The sequence below is a fragment of the Dromiciops gliroides genome, chromosome 1, assembly GCF_019393635.1.
Source record: "Dromiciops gliroides isolate mDroGli1 chromosome 1, mDroGli1.pri, whole genome shotgun sequence".
Lineage (NCBI taxonomy): Eukaryota > Metazoa > Chordata > Mammalia > Microbiotheria > Microbiotheriidae > Dromiciops > Dromiciops gliroides.
In genome coordinates this window covers 519,142,154-519,155,160 of record NC_057861.1, presented here as the reverse complement: position 1 = coordinate 519,155,160, position 13,007 = coordinate 519,142,154, and the positions used below count along the sequence as shown (strand labels likewise).

The 13,007-nt window shown below is 39.1% G+C and overlaps 1 pseudogene; it reads right to left on the bottom strand.

Annotated features, from left to right (window-relative positions):
• Positions 1–10,506: 10,506 nt before the first annotated feature.
• Positions 10,507–11,374, bottom strand: LOC122751106 (annotated as a pseudogene).
• Between the last annotated feature and the right edge of the window lie 1,633 nt (positions 11,375–13,007).

Below are 13,007 nucleotides of genomic sequence, written 5' to 3'. Positions count from 1 at the left end.
GGCCAAGATGAACTCTGATCTCTCCTCTAGGCTAGATGGGTTTTCCTATTCTTTCAGAGACATGTGTTCTCTCTTTGCTAACCTCTAATATACTTTAATAAATGTTTAATGCCTAAACAGTTGCTGAAGCTTCTAATTTATAAGTAAAAGCTAACTAGCTTTCCCCACACTGGGGACAGGTAAGGTGACCACACACATTTAGTTTTACCCATAACAGAAGGAAGGAATGAAGGAAGGAAAGAAAAGAAAAGAAAGAAGAAACAAACAAGGAAATGGAAACAAAGAAAGAAAAAATGAAGAAAAGAAGGAACAAAAAAAAAGAAACAAAGAAAGGGGAAAAAGAAGTGGGGAAAAAAAGAAAAAGAAAAAAGGCCCTGTTTGCTATATGTGCATATCCCTAAATTAAAGGATAGGAACTAGACATGTGATTTCATCACGATTGAAACTTCTGCTGCTGATACACTTAAGCAGCTTTGCTGAGACAACAGACTTTTAGACTAAAGAACTGATATTTTAAGATACTTGCTCAGGTTCATTCAGCTGGTATGTATCAAAGATGACACTTTAACCCAGGTCTTCCTGATTCTGAGGCCAGCTCTATCCCTCTCCACTATCCTATACTGTCAGTAATAAAACCCTTAAAATGCCTAAAGGAAGAATTGCTTTTTTAGGAGGTAGATTTCAAAAAGGAAGAGTAAAGAAGGAATAATAACAACAAAAATAATGATGACAATGACAACAATTACCATAGCTAGTATTTATACAATGCCTTAAGGTTTGCAAAATTCTTTACAGCTTCTTTTCTCATTTTATCCTCATGAAAAACCTGGAAAGTAGCTCAGTCAATCAATAAGCATGTATCAGGTTCCTACTATGTCAGGCACTTTGTGAAGTACAAATCAGTGCTATTATTATTCCCATTTTACAAATGAAGAAACTGTGACAAAGGATTGGTGATTTACCCAAAGTCATAGAGCTAATAAGTGTCTGAAGCTGGACTTGAACTCAGGTCTTCATCACTCCAGGTCCAAAGTTCGCTCCACTGTACCACCTCGCTATATTTATCCTGTCATATAGGTGAAGCAGGAGAAAAGAGAAACTCACTACAGAACAGGAATTGAGGATAATGAGAAATAATTTTAAAGTTCTAGGGAGCTATGTTGTGGGGCTTATTGGTAGGAAAAATATGGGACCAGTTAAAGAAGGGTGAATTGAGGCATTGGGATGGGGGGTGTCTGTTGGCATCACATAACTGGTTTCTCAGAACCTCATCAGTCTACCAAAGTCACTGATAAAATATATCCTATTGGTTATGTACCCAGTTATGTGGGGATTGTTTACCAGAAAAAGGAACACATGAAATAGGTAATCTTAGATGAAAACTTAGCTAAGTTCCTAGAACCCAAGTCAAGTCAACAATGACTAAATGCAGGGCTAAAAGACAATACCAATAGACCCTGAGAAAGGAACCCATTCAAACTGTTCTCTAGTTATGTCTCTAAATAACTGTCATATATTGATGGCTCCAGATGCAAGGTGGATTGAGGCCCTAAGGGTGAGAAAGTAATTACTATGTCCATAGCTTTAATATTGAGAAGGTTATTCTGGTTTTAGATTTTTTCTTCTAAAGAACAATACATTTATTTCCTCTCCTTATTTCAGGAGAAATAGACCTCATCCTGGTGATAGATATAGTAACCTTTGGTATTCCTTCTGGTTTATCATGAGGCTATTTATCCCCAAAGATTTCATATTCCTATTAATACTCTCTTCTTGATGCCCTTTTCCTGCCTGTAGTCATTATCCTCCATGACATAGAATTACCTTCAAAGCCAGCTAGTAATCGGCCATGTCATGAAGAAAAAAGATTATGGCTTCAGGGAATGTCTCTAGTAGGAAACAGACATTCTATTGGTTTGTTTCATTTTTTTCTGGACTTTTGTAGTATACATAATCCCATCTGCAGATGATGCTGACGGCAGAGATAAAGAATATGTATTAGCAAACAACAAAAATGATCACACGTATATGTTGTTGCCTAAGGGACAGCCATCTTGACTTACTGAAATGAAATCTCCAAAATGAAATAACTTGCTTAAACCCTATGGGCAGCCTTTCCTTTTGGACCACACTTTTTATATCCTGGGTACATTTTTCACATATTGTAACAATTAAGAGCTGACATTTACATAGCACTTTGAGGCTTTCAAAGTGATTTTTCTATAGCAACCCTATAAGATTGATGTCTTTGTCATTGTCATAGCTATTTTGTTGCTGAGGAGGCAAAAAAGATGAGAAATTAAGTGGATCTGGGATTTAAACCTGGGTCTTCATACTCCAAATCCAGCTCTCTTTTTTCAACTTCAATAAACTGCCTTTGCAATGAAAATTATCTCTGAACATTTCTGATTCTTCTATTAAAAAGTGAATTCTGAAAGGAGGGCATTTGTATCATCCATCCTTTCCATCTTCTCCAGTGACTAGCTTAGCTCAGGGCTCTTCATTCAGAAAGTATTCAAGAAATTGAATTATTAATTTATATCAATACAGGAATGCAAGAGATATTGGTGACCTCCTCAAAGGGAATTCACTCATCCTACCAATATAGAAACAGAAAGCCCATATATGATGTGTCCTGTCAGCTAATTAGGAAAAGCAGAGGAAAGATTTGAATCAACTCCTCCTAACTACTTTATCCTCAACCTCCACACCAAATCAGACAAAGGGTTAAATAGGAAGCTATATTTTCTAGGAAATGTTAACATGCAATATATACTATGTAAAGTCCAAACCAAAGAATGAATCCCCATTGATGGGAAAGTTCTTCAAATTCTCCCAGTTGCAGATGATGATGTACTAATTACATTGAGTCAGAGTTCCCTCACTGGAATTTATAGCACCCAGGAGTTGCAGTGCTTGTAATCCATTTTACTGGGGATGGCTGAGACTGGTGGATACAATCCAATCAACATTCATTAAGTGCCTACTTGGTGTCAGTCACTATGTCAAGCACTGGAAGGATCTCTTGATCTCTGAAGTTCTGACCTATATAGGAAGGCTAAAACTGATCAGGTATCTGACACCAATACAATTAGCCTTCCCCCTGGAATTGAGGGTAGTAGGCAAAAGGCAGCCTAGTAGGTAGAAAAGTAGCCCAGGTCATAAATGGAATAGATCAAAGCTCAAGTGATGATCAGTGCTGGATTAGCTTTTGAGTGGTTGATATACTCCTGGCCTAGGCAAGGTAGGGAGACCCAGTCTCCAAAACAAAACAAAACTATAGCAAACTTCATTTTTCCTCTCCTTTGTTCTAGTCTTTGAGGAAGAAGTGACCCTTTTATTTATCAGGGATACCTTCTCTAGTGGCCTTGATTGTATCCCCTCCCACCTTTTTCATTCTTTCATTCTCTCTCTCTCTCTCTCTCTCTCTCTCTCTCTCTCTCTCTCTCCCTCTCCCTCTCCCTCTCCCTCTCTCCCTCTCCCTCTCCCTCTCTCCATCCCTCCCTCCTCCATCTTCTCCACTCTTCTATGCCTAATTTTCAGACTCTCCCTTTTTAATGACTTCCCCAATGTCAACAAAAATACTCAGGTCTCTTCCATATTAAAGCCTTACCTTCACCCTACCATTTTCTCAGATTCTTACTCAATATCTCTCCTTCCTTTCACTTGAAGTACTCTATTCATACTTTCTCAACTTCCTGACCACCAAATTCTTAAATCCTTTTCAATGTGACTCTCTACCACTACATAAAAACTATACTTTTCAATATTACCAATGATATGACTTCTAGATTTCATGTCATTTTCTAAGTCCCTGAACTCTTTGACCTAGTTACAACTTTTTACATTGTTGGCTACAACTTCTCCTAGATATGTCTCCTTCATTAGCTTCCATATTGGTGTTCTCTCCTAATTCTTTCTCCTGCTTTTGTGATCTTTGTCCTCTCTCCACCTAACACACACATACACACACACACACACACACACACACACACACACACAGACTCCTTTTGGGAGGAGAGAGTTATCATTGATTTTCTACCTCCTCAGCATGGATGTCTCTAAAAGCTCTATTTTAGCCTCTTCTTTTTTTTTGCACTCTCTTCCATGGTGATCCTATTCATTCCCAATGATTCAACAATCATTTCTACATAAATTCCTTCAAAATCTAAACATTTGATCCTTATCTCTCTCCTGAGCTGCAGTCCCACAATATGGTTTGTTTGCTGGATATCTCTATCTGATGAATCATTGGCATTACAAAGTCCATATTTACAAAATGAAACTCATCTTATTTCCTATATGTATCCCTCTTCCTACATACCCTATTTTTCTTCAGGGTACTACAGTCTTCCCCAGTCACAGGGGCCTGTCATTTTGAAATGTTCTTTGACATTTCTCTCTCAGTCATCTACCACATCCAATCAGTTGCGAAGTTCCACTGAGTCTGACACCCTAGCATACATCCCAACTTTTCTCTCCACTCACATGACCACAACTACAATTCTCACTCTCATCATCTCTTGCATGGACTTCTCTAATCACCTCCTAATGCTCTTAATTCCTGCATCTTTCTGCTCCAGACCATACTCTACACATTTGCTAAAATAATCTCCAAAAGCATAGGAGGAATATGTCATTCTCTGCTCAAAAGATATTCAGCCTATTGACTTTAGGACAAATTACAAATTCCTTAGACTGGCATTTAAAGCCCTCCCAAACCTAGCATCAATATATTTAAGCTTTTTTTTTACATTATTCTTCTTTATAGACCTTAAAATCATCATTATTTTCTACATCTTTGCCTCTGAAAATTCTAATCTTCTTTCAAGATTCAGCTCAGCTACTACTTTCTTCATTAATCTTTCCCTCATTTCTTAGTTGGTTATGTTCTCTTCCTTCTCAAATCACAAATTCTCAAATTATATTTACATCTTATATACACATTATATCCTCTAGTACAATATAAGCACCTTGAGGGAAGGGATTATTTCATAATTGCTTTTGTATTTCCAAGACTGGCACGCTGTCTTGTACAAGATAGATACTTAAGAAATATTTGAGTTGAATTCTCATAACTATCCAAAATGGTGGGGAATTTCATGAATGGATTTTTAAAACAACAATGTTTTCTTATGATGCTAAATGGCTACTAGTCATGGATCACCTCTATCTACCTCAGTTTCCTCATTCACAAAATGGGGGTAATAATAGCATCCTTCTCCCTCATTATGAGGATAAAATGAGATAATGTATCCTAAGTTCTTCACAAGACATAAAACAGCATTGAAATATTTGCCATCATTACACCTTTTCTTCCCATTTGTCTAACTGCCCACTCTTTGAGATACTAAACACTCTGAGCATAAAGCATTATAGAACTATGCAAGGTTAAATCTAGGAGGGAACTTGGAGAGTATCTTCAACAGCATGGTCATTTACAAACTGACACTTGGAAGAATTAAGTGACTTGACCAAGGTCAACATTCAGTTAATAGCAGTTGCAGGACTGGAATAGTGAACTCTAAATTCCCAGTTTAATTGTTGTTTCACAGGACTCTACCTTGTTTTAAATGTCCTCTACTGTGTATCCTGAAATGACTCTTCTTTCCTTCCTAACATCAATTTTTCTTCCCACACTGGCCAGTTTTCTCATTGTTCCTTGAATACAACACCTCAGCTCCTTTGTCCATGCTGCCCCAGCCCTGACATGTTCATCCCAAATCTGCAAATCCTTAAGCTTCCAGCTATATTCCAGCTACAGCTCTCAAAAATAAGACACTGTTTTGGTTTTTCATGTTTGTCATGGTCTCCTTTCTTTGAACTCATCTATTTCAATGATCATTTTTCTCACTTAGCAATAAAGAACTTTATACTTTTATACTGTGGCACAATAAATAGACAGGTAGCTGGCCAGAAAGCCAGGAAGCCTGGGTTTGATTCATGCTTCCAACCCTACTGTGAGCAAGACACTTAGCTGCTCAATGTTCCAGGCAATACTTCAGTACTATAAGTTTCAGGGAAGGTGACAAACTGAATTTATGGAGAGAATTTTCTCATCTGGGAGTTCCCTATACCATGAAATTCCAAGTCTAGTCCCTATTGCTTTTTCTTTCCTTTTTCTACTTAACTGTTTCATAGGCCATATTTTATCTACCCAGTGAAAATGTGCAGTCTTTGAGAAGAGGAACAATGTCTTGAACTTTTTCGTTTTTATTTTTGAAGAGGTCAATGGTTTTTATCAATATTTTTATCAATTTAATCAAGTTCTGGTGAAGACCTTCCTCTATTCATGCAGATTAATCAACCAATAGACATTTATTAAGTACCTATTATGTGTCAGGAACTATGCTAAGCACTAGAAAATAGCATTATCTCTGAAACTTATAGTATTCAAGAGTTGCATGAAGCCCTGAATCTTACCTAACATTCTGCACCCCATACATATATGTGGCAGGATTTGTATATGGCCTCCTCCCTCACTCTAAAACCAATTCCTTCCCATTATACCATACTAACACTCCCTATATTTTATAGTCCTCACAATATCTTGAATTATGCCAAAGACAAAGTAGGTACTTCATAAATATATTTTATTGAAATTAAATTGTTCTTCATATGCTCTCTATAATTGGAAGGGAAAGAGAAAGTAAATTGACTTCAGCTTTTTTTCCCCTTTAAAACTCTCACCAGTTTTTCAGTCCAAGGGAACCAGGTTGTATACCCTGAGAACTACTAAAGGATTAGGCAGCTGGCAGTATTTCAGATATAGGAGCCAAAAAGGAAGGTAGGCATGACAGCCTGGACAGGATAAAGGCAGGTCGATACCAAACTATTCTAGTTCAGCTAAGTCAGTGTGATTACTCAACAGAATGACAACTCAGTGAGAGTGAAATCTAATCCTGGTTTCTGTTGAGGGAATTTTCCTTTGGCTCCACTTCTTCCTCAGATAAACTAAGGGTGCCCAATGTCACCTAATCATATGGAGATGACAAGGAAGAAAAGTGTGTTTGTGGAGTGTCCTGGTTAAACCTGAGGTTACATCAAACTCTGAAGTTCTGATTCTGAGTAGCATTTAAAAAAAAACATGAAGGATCAGATTTGGACTAGATTTATCAAAGTGAGTGGAGAGAAACGTTTCCCCATAAAACCTTTTTGAGAGAAGAAACATAACTTCCTAACAAGTTTCAATTGCAGCTAAGAAGGCCACAGGAGGCCGGAAAAATGTCATAGTAATAAGTGTATTGTTAATATTTGCCTTATTTTAATGGGTTCCTGAAGCATTCCCCTTGGAAGTGGTGTAATTCTCTTTCAAATTAGAGTAGTAACAGGAATGCAATCAATCCCTATAAGCCTGGCTTATCTTTCTTTGTTTCTCTAATATTCTCACTACTGATCATAAAAAGCTTACTATTTATCATTCAACAATCTCTAACAATCATGACCTAGAAAATCAAAACATTGTAGGATACTTTTCCCTAGGAGGTAGGCTAATGTAATAATAAAGGCTCTTATTCTTTTTCTTTCCTCCCTTCTTTCTTTCTTTCTTTCTTTCTTTCTTTCTTTCTTTCTTTCTTTCTTTCTTTCTTTCTTTCTTTCTTTCTTTCTTCTCCTCCTCTTCTTCTTTCTCTCATCCTTCACTTCTACCTTCATGTATAAAGAATAATGAACATTTCTGAAAGAGAAATAAAAAGCAGACTATCAAGAAGGTACTACTGCATGCAAGTAGCTCCAAGACTCCAATTGTCAATAGGACTTTAAAAGGCTTTGATGGATCTCCCAGTCTTGTTGGTTGCCTAGAAAGTCTCCTTAATGGAGACTTTAATGGTCTCTTCAGTCACTGGGTACTCCCATCTCAGAGGAGGCATTCAACTAAAAAGAGGACAAAAGAAACAAACCTGGAGCAGAAGTGCCCACATTCATCGACACATGGCGGCCTGGAGGTCAGGAGGAGACAAAATACCTGGAGCTACTTCCTCTCCTTCCTCCTAAAGGATTAGAGCAACAGTTCTTTTTCAAAAGCTACCCTGGAAGGGAACCATAGATTATCTCCTCAAAACTTTTAAATGAAGCTTTCATATAGGTAGTAACCACAGAGGGCATATAACACAGGTTCTATAGACTGAGCCTCACCTGTTACACCTGGAACAGGCTCCTTTATCATGTTTACTTTTTCAATAACCCTTTTATTCTCATAAAGATAGCTTTAGAAACCACCTCATTTGTGAGGCTTTCCCTATCTCTCTGTTCTTTTCCTCTTCAAGCATTTTTTTCCCCCAGAGTGCTTTGGCTGGTCACTGCCTGTTTACCTTCCTTCTTTAACTTTTCTCTGTAGTGTTTTACAGTGTAAGGTCATCAAGGTTATTGTCTGTCTGTCTGTCTGTCTGTCTCTCCTTTTTAATAAAGAAATATTTTGCATCTGGTAGGAACTTAATAAAGAAATATTTTGCATCTGGTAGGAATTTGCTGAATTGAATTGAACAGTCACTCACCAGGAATTCGTAGCTGCTATGTGCGTTGTTAGTACTCATACAATATCATCTATGAGACTACTACTGATGAGAACAATCAAGTTAGCTTGTTTCACTTTTCAACATTTCTATTGGTGGGATTTTTTTTCTTAAATTGAGGCTTCTTTGCAACTTTTAATTATTGTCTCTATTGTGATCTCTGGAGCCTAGTAGAACAAACTAAATTTCTTAGGAATGCTCTTCACTTATGTGAAGCTATTTTACACCATCCTCTTATCCCATCTAATATTCTCTTCTCCAGGCTAAACGTGCTTAAGTTTTTCCAGTGGTTTTGCTTGTCGTGACTTAAGTTCCTCCCACCAAACACCTATTTTTGACTTTCTATGAGTTTGACAGGTAAATAGACAACAATTATTTATTAAGTGCTAACTATGAGCTAGATTGGGTAGCTAGGTGGTGTAGTGGATAGAGTACTGGGCCTGAAGTTAGGAAGACTCATCTTTTTGAGTTCAAATCCAGCCTGAAGATACTTACTAGCTCTGTGACCATGGGCAAGTCACTTAACCCTTTTTGCCTCAACTTCTTCATCTGTGACATGAACTGGAGAAGGAACCTGCAAAGAACATCAGTATCTTTGCCAAGAAAACCGTAAGTGGGACCACAAAGACTCATACATGACTGAAATAACTGAACAACAACAATGTGTTGGCACTATGCGGAGCACTGAGTATACAAACACAAGCAGAAAGATAGTCATATATAGTGTGGTCCTTTCCCTCAAGGAGTTTACATTCTAAAAGAGAGAGAAGGACTTGGTTGGTGAAGTCTAGAAAATCAGATATAGCTGGAGGATGATAATGCTAATGAATGGCCAGTCTGAGTCCAACTCCAAAGTAGAGGCCCTGAGGGAAGTAACTCACCAAAGGGGAGAAGGGGAGTGAAACTAATCACAATACAGTTCACAGAAAAGCTATGAGTATATACTTATTTTAGTGTGATTGGTGCACTGGATAGACTGTGAGGCCCAGGGTCAAGAAGACCTGAGTACAAATCCAGCTACATACTTTTTTCTGGCTATGTGACCCTTAGCCAAGTCACTTAACCTCAGCCTCAGTTTCCTTATCTATAAAATTGGGATAATAATAGCACCTACATCCCAAAGTTGTTGTGAGGATAAAATCAGTTAATAATATCTGTAAAGTGTTTAGTAGTGTCTGCTTTTTGCAATAGCACTATAACATATGCCTGATGACACTGAGAATTATAGTTATTTAAAACTAGATATTGTCTCCATTAAGAAACAGATTTGCTGTGATTTCATATTCCACATAAATTTTTTAAAAGACTCAGCCAAAAACAAAAACGCATACCCTACTTGAGCTAAATAATTATGACAATGAAATTCATTACTCTGATTTCCTAGAGCCATATCTTCTCATGGACTGACTCACAATCTGACAGAAACCAAAGCATATGCAAATATATTCAACTGTACCTGACATTTCCTTCACATACGACTTAAAAATCTCTCAGTATTAAAAAAAAAAAAAGGAAGTAAAACTGTAGTCCAAAATCCAGGTCATAATCTATGTTTGGAAACCTGGGAATGTTCAGAGTCAGTGATCAGAGGATATAAACTATTTCTGCAGTTCAAAATGGTGGATCGACAATAGGACCCAGGACAAAGCCTCTATAACATCCTTGAGTACCCTGTTTATGAAGCTGCCTCCTCCTCCTAGCATTTTATTTATTTTTATTTTTTTAAAGTGTAACAGTCAGGGAACATAATTTATGTCTGACAGTATTTTACACTCCCTTTTCTATGATACCTTCTAAGTAACTGTTCTCTTTTTTGGGGAAGGGGGGCAGTGAAGGTTAAGTGACTTGCCCAGTGTCAAGTATCTGAGGTCGGATTTGAAATCAAGTCTTCCTGAATCCAGGGCCGGTGCTTTATCCACTGTGCCACCTAGCTGCCCCCTAACTTTTCTCTTCTAAGGAACGGCTCAGGGACCACAGTAGGATGCCTCCAGCCTCCCTACTGACGCTTGACAAAGCCTTTCAGATCTTCCAGAAAGTTGATGTATTCCTGGTGTTCTCAGGCCGTGCTGAGCTCAATCAGTTCATCTGTAAAAGCATTGTCCACCCCTGGGTCAGCCAGGAAGTCTATCAAGTGGTCATACAGGGCCTGGTCCAGGGAATCTGTGTTAAGTTTGTAGTTGGTATCCTTCCAGGTGGACTTGCTGACAGGCTGAAAGTTTACTTCCTGGATGGAGAAAACGTCACTCTCCTCTTCCTCTTCCTGTCCAACCTCATTCTCTGGATAACAGCAGTCCAACACAAGGGCCTTCTTGGTATCATCCTTCACAACCTCCACCTTGAAGTTCGGGGTTGACAGAAGTTCAGGCTCTTGCTCTTCTTAGGTTTTCTGTCCCTCTGGTAGCTCATTATCAAATGTGACTGTGATCCTCTCTCCAGCTAATCTCCGGACCAATTTGGCTTCTGTCCCTTGCACACCCAGTTCCCAATCGCCAGACATCTTAGGGAAGGATTTGTGTTTCTGGATTTTCCTCTCTTTAATTTCATTTGTCATGAATTCGGCAAAAGCCTTCTACCCCTAGTATGGAGTCCTCCGCACTTGCATGAACACAAGCCAGTGCGCTCCTGGAGGCTGCAGGAGGCAGGGGCTCAAGGGCCCCAGGAGGCTGCGACTCCTCCTCCCAGGAGGCTTCTGCAGTAGTGGTGGCAGCAGCCACTGCAGAGCGCAGAGTAGGGAAGGCGGCGGGGCCCAGAGCCCAGGCCACAGGGGTTTGCAACAGGGGCAATAGCAGCGGGAACCATGATGGAGACACGCGGAGCTGGGTGAGAGCGACGATGGAGACTGGAAGGACAGTCCCTCCTAACATTTTAAACCTCCTTTTCCACAGGACGCCCACTTAACCAGTAACAACCCTAAACCTTACATTCATTCTGTTAGTAAACAAGTGTTACTACTCCCTCACTGCTTCCTAGGGGAGAGAAAATAGTAGCTTGAAATTAAAGTTAAGAATTTGTTTGCCATTTCCCCATTTCATTTCCTCTTTGTTCTTTACTAACCAGCATATGTGTATGTGTGTGTCTGTCTGTGTATGTGTATACACATACACATAGTTCACATTCCAAATGTGATCAGCTATTTTTTTGAGAAAAATTTTGCTCTGCCTAACATTTGTTTTAATTGTGTGAGAAAATAATGGGTTTGGGGGGGCCCCATAGACCCCCCACTCCAAGGCCTAACTGGAGAGCCTTGCCTGATCTCTGTCAGAGCCAGCCCAGAGTCAATAAAGTTCGAGCTAGGACTCTGAATAGAGACAATAGAGATTAAAACCACACCTACCAGGAGGGAGCTAGGTGGCCACAGTGGATAAAGTGCTAGCCCTGGATTCAGGAGTACCTGAGTTCAAATGTGACCTCAGACACTTGACACTTAGTTAGCTGTGTAACCCTGGGCAAGTCACTTAACCCTCATTGCCCCACAAAAAAAAAAAAAAGAAAGAAAGAAAGAAAAGAAAAAAAAGAGAAAAAACACACCTACCTGAAAGCCTTTCCCCTAAGAGGGTCGGTCCTCTGGACCCTGACCTCAGCAGGTACTGTTCATTTTAATATGGATTGCCCTCAAGGCCAGTAAACCAATAGATTTGAATGACGCTAGCCAATTAACTTTGAGTAGTGTGTAAGGGCTGCCTCTAATCAGAACCCCAGGGAGCTTACTCTCTCTCATTTGCTCTTGGCCTTGGACTCTGGAAGAGGCAGTCACCCCCCCCCCCCATTTTAGGTAATGTAGGACTTCTAAACTTTTGGAGCCATGTGCTTTAATATGCTTGAATAAATGCTTAATACCAAAGACTGGTGCTATAGCCTCTAATTTATAAGTAGTAATATATTAGAAACCCCAGCCAAGTTCCCTAAAACTTGGGACAGAGATAGGCACCCCCATATAATTTCCTTGCCATTAAGGAACTAGCATTGTAATGAGAGAGACAACAAGAACAATAAGAATATTCAGAATAAACATAAATTCATTTATGGCAGTTAAACACAAAATAGTTAAGAGGGAGGGAACTCACGATCTAGATAACAAAAGTATTTATGCAGAAAGTAGTCTTTGATTTGTGTCTTGAAGGAAGAGAAGGATTCTATAATATGGAGTTGAAGAAGCAGTGTAGGGGCAGCTAGGTGGTGCAGTGGATAGAGCACTGGCCTTGGATTCAGGAGGACCTGAGTTCAAATCCACCTCAGACACTTAACACTTACTAGCTGTGTGACCCTGAGCAAGTCACTTAACCCCAATTGCCTCACAAAAAGAAGAAGAAGAAGAAGAAGAAGAAGAAGAAGAAGAAGAAGAAGAAGAAGAAGAAGAAGAAGAAGTGTATCCTAGACATTGGGGAAATCCCCATGCAAAGACATGGAGGTGGAAGATATAGTGTTGGATATGAGGAACAAGAGAGAGGGACAATTTGGTTGAATAACAGTGCAATGGAAAAGCAAGGTATAATAAGG